The sequence below is a fragment of the Sciurus carolinensis genome, chromosome 13, assembly GCF_902686445.1.
Source record: "Sciurus carolinensis chromosome 13, mSciCar1.2, whole genome shotgun sequence".
Classification (NCBI taxonomy): Eukaryota; Metazoa; Chordata; class Mammalia; order Rodentia; family Sciuridae; genus Sciurus; species Sciurus carolinensis.
Window position 1 is genome coordinate 37,309,527 of NC_062225.1, and position 8,153 is coordinate 37,317,679.

Here is an 8,153-nt window from a genome sequence, read left to right on the forward strand (position 1 = left end):
CAATTATGATTTCTGATATATTCATTCCCTAATCCTAATCCTAATTCAACTTTAAATTTAATACTAACCCTGACATTACCCCATACACAAACCTAATTTTACATAATAGGATGCATAATAATATAAGAATTTATTTGGTTTTGCTTATATATTCAATTTGACTGAATGTTCTTAAATACATGTTTTATCCATGCATTCTCAAGTGAAAAATGTGTATACATTAATGCACAATATACTGTTGCATGTTTAGGTACACTATATTTATATATGTGTCCATACATTTTTTAATGTACTTTCATTTGAATATTTCTGTTTCCCAATGTACATATGCAATCCCTATCTCTTACCCTTACCCAACATAAAATTTAGTACTAACCATAATGTTACCTCTCTAACTAAATCTACTTTTACATAAAGGCATATCAAATACTCTAATACTGATCCAAGAAAAATAGCTGACTTTAGAATCCTAAAACTGAAATAAAAACTAAACAGGAATATGTATATGAACCATTAGTGTAACAATTAAATCAAGAAAAATAATCCTTATGACAATTAACCATTTTGTTTTCATTGGAGTTAAAAAGATGCTCAGCTTCCCTCCTCAGCAGTGTGAGGTGGTTTCATCTGGAGTGATGCTTGCTCAACCCTCAGAGTGTGGTTGCTGGAGTGAGAGAGGTAATCTATTAGGAGTAACTCATGGAGGTGGTGTTTAGATTCCAGGTTCTTGGATAGATGCCAATTGTTCTGGCAGTTTTAAAACCAGTGCACCCCCAGGGCCCAGAATTTCAAGTCCACACTGGAAGACTGCACTTGAGGACTCTCCTTTTGATTTCTTTTCTGCAGTGGAGGAGACAATTCTTAGTCTACTTGATCACCTGTGGGACCCTATGTTTCCTGGTCTTGGGTTCCGTCTCCAACTGAACCTCTCCCACCTCCACCATGTTGAATTCCTAGTCAGAAGAATCTCCTATCTCATCATGCATCATGTAAGTTAGAGTGAAAAGGGGATATCTGGGTGGGTTTCTACCACTAGTAATGTCCTGTATGAAATCCTCTGCAAGTTTGATTTTCTACTGGTCATTAGGCATGCTCCCTGTGGTCTGGATTCTGGGCCAAATTTGGGGTTTTCCAGGAATTGGTCCACCAAGGTGGCAAAATGGATCTTTTCTCTTCTCCCCATCCAGCATGGAGAAATTGGGCTTTCTTTCCTGTGCTAGTACATTGAGCAGCCTGCCTTTCAGTTATTTTGGCAGTCTTTGATCTCTAAACTCTCAGTACCCGTGGTTTCTGTGCAATTTGTAAAGGATGGTCCCTCACTAGTGAAATCCAGCAATGGTAGGAAATTTCCCGATAAAATTTGACAGTACAAATGAAGCCTTGAGGAATTGGCTTTCTTAAAATGCAAATTTTGTTTCTAACTAGAGCACCTAGATACAATTTCTCCCTTAGAACCTTCATGATTTTATTCAAAATGCCTGAGGAATAGCAGCACACAGAAGTGCATTGGCACCCAGAGAGAAGGTTACAATAATTCACTCACCCTTTAACAGCACACTGCAGTTCTTAGTAGGAGATTCTGGATGTGGAGTATGAACTGAGCTGTGCATGTGATTGCTGAGAAGAGCTAGAAAGACCAGAAGCGAAGCACATTTCTGAAGCAGCCTCAAGGTACAGGACCTCAGTTTCAGTGTGCATTGTGGTTTCTCCTGAGTGGAACTAGATAAAGATTTACTGCTTTTAAGAGCATTCTGCCGAGTTTCCACATTGAAGCAATTTTAGTAAATGCCAGTTCATTGCAAGTGGGGTCAAGCAGTAGGGGGTTTCCTGAGAAAGTTTTCCTTTTAGATTTTATGAGGATTTGGAGAATTGACTTTCTAACAGTACCAGTTTCTTTCTCTGTTTTGGAGCAGTTAGGTACAAGTGCTCCCTATGAAACTTCCTGTTCCCATTCTAAACTCATTCAAAAATATGAAATTGCTTATTCACAAAAAAACATTTTCTGAGAAAAAGCAGCACACAAAAAAGTGCAGTGTCTAATCAAGTTGCATGAGCACTTCCAACTGGGGGAATGAGGGGCTTTCGAGGGAGCAGGTGCACTTTGTTAGCCCACTTCTATTCTTCCTAGGAGATTGTGTATATGGGCTCTGAATGGTGTTCTCAATGTGCTAGCTGAGAAGAGATATTAATAGCAGAACTGAAACACTTTGTGCAAGCAGCTTCAACTTACAGAAACTCAGTTCTCAGTAAGCACATTGGGATTTTTGTCCCCCGTTGAACGCCACTTCTACGTGTGTGCAGAGAAAGTTTAAGATTGAAAACATCTGGACCATTAGTGAGTGGTAGTCACTTGCAAGCAGAATCTGGTAGTTCAGGGAGTTTTATGAGAAAGTTTTACAGGTTGATTTCAATGAAACTTTGGGGAATTGACTCTCTTTGCAATACCAGTTTCATCCTTTCTTGGGGCACCATGGTACAAGTGATTCTCTTCCAAATGGCTGAGGAAAAGCAGCTCAGGGAAGTGTTTTAACAAATAGCAGAAGAACATCAAATTTTATCAGAGAGGATGTTTCAAGAGTGCACTCACCATTCAGTAGCACATTCCAATTTCTCCTAGAGGACTCTTGATATCAGGTCGCACTGTGTTTTGAATGATCTTGCTGAGGATGACTAGGAGGAGCAGAACTGAAAGCGGTTTTGCAAGCAACTTTGACAGAAAATAATGTTTGCAGTGAGCACTTTGGGTTTAGTCATGGCCAAACCAGAATGAAGCATTAGTACTTTTCAGAGCCTGTAAGCAAGTTTTCACTTTTAAATCAATAATGCCATTGGTAAATGGCATTGGTAACTAGGGGCACATAGGTACAAGTGCTTTCTGAAAAACTTCATATTCCAAAAGCTTTCCCAAGGAACTGCAACACATAGAAGTGCAGCTGCTAAACAAGTGTCAGAGACATGTTGAGAGGTCATTCAGAAAGGACATTTCAATAGTGCACTCACACTTTAGTGACACTGTAAAATTACTACCAACAACCTCTGGATACTGGTTCTGAAATGTGTTCCATAGGTGTTTGCTGAGAACATATAGGAAGGCATAACTGAAGCAGTTTCTGGAAGCAGAAACTCATTTAATTGTCAGTGAGCACATTGGGATTTATATTGAGTTGATCCAGAATGAAGCAGTACCCCTTTTCAGGGGTCAAAGGCAAGGTTTCAGTTTTGAAGTGTCTGTGACATTGGTAAATGGAAGTTCTTTGCAAGAGGGATCTGGTACTTCAGGGGGGTTTTGGAAAAAATTGTCAGTTCAATTCATTGAATCTTTGGGGAGTTGACCCTTTAGCAGTACCAGCTTTTCCTGCTAATGTGGAGTACCTATCAGACTGGATACTGGGTCTGAACTTTGTTCTGCATGAGGTTGCTAAGAATGTGGGAAGAAGAGAAAAGTTGCACTTTGTGCAAGCAGCTTTATGTCAAAAGAACTCAGTTGTCAGTGAGCACATTGGGGTTTGTCTAGGGTGGAACTAGCATGAAGAATTACTGCTTTTCTTTTCACAGATTGAAGTTAAGGTTTCACTTTGGAACTGCATGCACCATTGGTAAACAATAGTTCATTGCAAAGGGGACCTTCCCTTCAAGGGAGTTATCTGAATGAGTACATATTTTCCTGTGTTTATTATGAATATTCATGTTTCCTGATATTCATATTATTCCCAAACCCTAACCAAAACCCAACCCTAAATTTTATACTAACCCTAAATTTATGCCATAACAGAATTTGCATGAAAACATACATAAAATATGAAAATTTGTGTGTATTTTGACTTCTATATTTGATAATCAATAGAATATTTGCTTATATATTTATATTCATATATGTAATTATCCATGCTTCCATAATTTAAAAAGTGTATTTGTATGACTCATTGCTATTTAATATATTTTCAAGTATATTTTCTGGGGAAAATTCATGTTTCCTGATACTCATATTCATTCCTTAACACTAACCCTATGAGAACAAAAAAATTAATACTAACCTAAAATTCACCCCATACCTAAATTTAAATTACATAAATGCACATATAGTAATAAGAATAGTTATGTGTATTTTGACTTATACCTTCAATTATAAATAGTTTAATGGTTTATTTGCATACCTATAATTGTATATTTATATATATATTATCCATACATCCCCGAATTAAAAAAAAATATGTATTTATATGTCCCACACTAAACCATTCCCTACTTCAAAACATATGTACATTTTATACATATTTCACATGTAGATGTTCATAAATTTCATGTTTCATGGTATATATATTCAATCCCTATACATATATAGAAGCCAATCAAAATTTTAGTACAAATCCTAACATTTTGTGTATAACTGTAAAAGTTAATTGGGGTCCAGGTATAAGGGTTAAGGAGAGAGCAATGAAGAGGCAAGCAGATAGGATGGTAAAAAGGAAGAAGTAGCTCCAGTGGGAAACCAGTTCAGTTTATCATCTATTCCAGGGTCATATCAATTTACACTAGGTTACATAGTGCAATTAGTTATCTTCATGTACAGATCACATAACTTGCTTGCTTCTCAGAGTCCATTAGTATCAAATGTTACTATAATAAGATAATGTCTCCAGGTCTCAAGGACAAAGGAGTTGCAGATCACCACTAAACCATTCAAACTGGACCCCTACTTTGTCCTGAGCACTTTTCTCAACTCATGGACTTTTGCTCCATTATAGATTGACTGACCTGAATGAAATCCCTACAAATCCCCATTTTTTTTTTCTTTTTTTAATTGTAAACAAATGGGAACCATGTTGTTTCTGATTGTACATGGAGTAACAGCATACCATTTGCGTAATCATACATTTACATAGGTAATGATGTTTGATTCATTGTTATTTTTTCCTTCCCCCCACCCCTCCCACCCCTCCCACCCCTCTTCTCTCTCTATACAGTCCCTCCTTCCTCCATTCTTGCCCCCCCACCCCTCATTATGTGTCATCATCCGCTTATCAGTGAGATCATTTGCCTTTTGGATTTTTGAGATTGGCTTACCTTACTTAACATGATATTATCCAATTTCATCCATTTGCCTGCAAATGCCATAATTTTATTATTCTTTATAGCTGGGTAATATTCCATTGTATATATATACCACAGTTTCTTTATCCATTCATCAATTGAAGGATATCTAGGTTGGTTCCACAATCTGGCTATTGTGAATTGAGCAGCTATGAACACTGATGTGGCTGTATCTCTGTAGTATGCTGATTTTAAGTCCGTTGGGTATAGGCTGAGGAGTGGGTTAGCTGGATCAAATGGTGGTTCCATTCCAAGTTTTCTGAGGAATCTCCACACAGCTTTCCTGAGTGGCTGCACTAATTTGCAGCCCCACCAGCAACGTATGAGTGTACCTTTTTCCCCACATCCTCTCCAACACCTACTGTTGCTTGTATTCTTGATAATTGCCATTCTAATTGGGGTGAGATGGAATCTTAGTGTGGTTTTTTTTTTTTTCTGTTAACATTTTTATTTTTTCAAGGTAACAGGAATTGTATACAATGACAGTAGACCCTTGCCTCTTTATTTTTATCTAAATAAAAGATAACTCAAGATGAATTCTCAAGAAAAAAAAAAAGCTATGTACATAAGGGACTATATCTTCCTTCATCGTCTACTTGGAACCAGTAGTTGTGTTGCTGTCATAGAATCAGGGAAGAGGTTGTGGTAAGTTGGAAGAGGTACATAGGCTGCTGTTATCATTTTATCAGCAAACCACCTGCCATGCAATGCATTGACAGCAGCAATAGCTGCAGCAATTGACGGGCACTTCACATACACATTGCCCTGAGCGGAATTCTTGTCAACATAAATATGGATGACTCCACCATGTTTATTACATTCTTCAATCACATCATCCTTAATCTCTGTATCCCATCCAACTTCTTCTTCTGTCTGAGGGTTAAACATGTTAGAGAGTTGGAAACACTGTGTTGCAAGTGGTTGAACAGAGGCAGCTGCAGCTAAAGCTGAAACTTCAGTCTGTTGGGAAAGTCATGTTTGCAAATCTGCCACAGCACCAAATGCCAAAGAGCCACTCATTTGTAAAGCCTGCTGGGCTGCTGGTGGAATCTGCAAACCTGTACCCTCAGCAAGTCTTGCCATTAATTGGAGACGACCAGTTGTTCCCAGGTCAATTCCAGTCCTTTCCAGTTCATCACTGTCCAAAAATGAACTAGCACTGGATGCATCAGTATGTTCAGTAACATGACCACTTTCATGGCCTTCCTGCTAGTTCAAATCCATTAAGTTGTTCCAAACCTTTTTGGCACATTCTGAGTCAGAAAATGTAATAAATCCATAACCCTTAGAACGACCTGTTTCACTATCCATCATAAGCTGGATACTTTCAATTCTTCCAAAAGGCTCAAAAATCCCGCGAAGCATATCTTCAGTTATGTTAAAGTGTAATGAGCCCACATAAAGTCTCATAGGTCCTGCACTTCCCTTTTGTAAATTGTTTGCCATTGCTGCAGCTCTGTTTTTTTCTGCCTGTGATGCCTGTACTATGATGGGCACTCCTAAAACTCGCTGGCCAGTTAATCCTATTGCTAGAGGCACTGAGCTAACATCAACAAACTCCACATAAGCAATTCCTTTGGAATGTCTTGAATTTCTATCAGAGATCATCCTCACATCTCGAACCTTTCCTACTGTGGAGAAAAACTCTTCCAAATCTCTTGGTCGAATTCTTGCTGCCAACTGCATGCAGAAAACTGTTCTTGCATCTCTTTCTTCAGGAGTCAGATTATCAATAGGTTCCCTCACAGGACTCTTGTCTTTTCTGAATGGACTTTTGCTTCGGGAACGTCGTCTGCTTAATTTGATGCTATGAGGCAACCCGATCTTTCCTCGGATGGCACTGTTAAATTTTGGTCCGGAGTAGGGACTTCTGTAGCGTCCTCGGAATCTTCGATCTCGACTTCTTGAGCGGCTTCGTCTCCTTTCTTTGCTTCTACTTCGCTTCCGTTCCCGACTTTTGCTCTTTTTCCTTTCTCTTTCTCTACTTCGCTTTCGTTCCTTACTTTTGCTTTGTTTTCATTCATGACTGCGACTTCTGCTCTTGCTTTTTTCCCTCTTTTTGCTACGTTCTTCCTGGCCGTTAGCACTGCTCAACTTGTTCTCATCCTTATGATTGACATTCACACTGGAATCAAAGGTGAATTCATGGGAGTAGAGGTGAGATATCGTTAGGCAAGTCTTCTTGTAAGGAGCCTCAAGCATTGCTTCAATATCAATATCGTCTGCCATTTTCTCTAAACGCCTATGCGGGCTTTGGGCGCCTGTAGTACTTGTCCCAAGTCCCCTGAGCTGCTGCTGCTGCTGCTGCTGCTGCCACCGCAGCCGCTGCCCCTAGGCCCAGGCCGCGGTACCGCCCAACCCGTATATCGGGCTCCGAGGGCTACTAAAAGTGTTCTGGTGGAATTTCCTGGTTCCTCTGAATATATAATCATGTCATCCACAAATAGGTATATTTTGAGTTTGTCTTTTCCTATGATAACCCTTTAATTTCTTTGGTCTGTCTAATTGCTCTGGCTAGACTTTCAAGGACAATTTGAATAGAAGTGGTCAAAGAGGGCATCCCTGCCTTGTTCCAGTTTTTAGGGGAAATGCTTTCAGTTTTTCACCATTTAGAATGATATTGGACATGGGCTTAGCACAGATGGTCTTTACAATGTTAAGGAATATTCCCACTATCCCTATTTTTTCCAGTGTTTTGAGCATGAAGGGGTGCTGTATTTATCAATGCTTTTTCTGCATCTATCAAAAATAATCATGTGATTCTTGACTTTAATTCTGTTGATATTGTGAATTACATTTATTGATTTCCAAATGTTGAAGTAACCTTGCATCCCTGGGATAAAACCCACTTGATCATGGTGCACTATCTTTTTAATATGTTTTTGTATGCAATTTGCTAAAATTTTGTTGAGAATATATGCATCAGTGTTCATTGAGAATATTGGTTGGAAATTTTCTTTCCTTGATGTGTCTCTGTCTGGTTTAGGTATCGGTGATACTGGCTTCATAGAATGAGCTTGGGAGGGTTCCCTTTTCTATTTCATGGAATACTTCGAGGAGTA

At 38.9% G+C, this 8,153-nt stretch overlaps 1 pseudogene; it reads right to left on the bottom strand.

Moving 5' to 3' along the window:
• Nucleotides 1-5,638: 5,638 nt before the first annotated feature.
• LOC124963288 (RNA-binding protein 39-like) lies at nt 5,639-7,343 on the bottom strand (annotated as a pseudogene).
• Nucleotides 7,344-8,153: the final 810 nt, after the last annotated feature.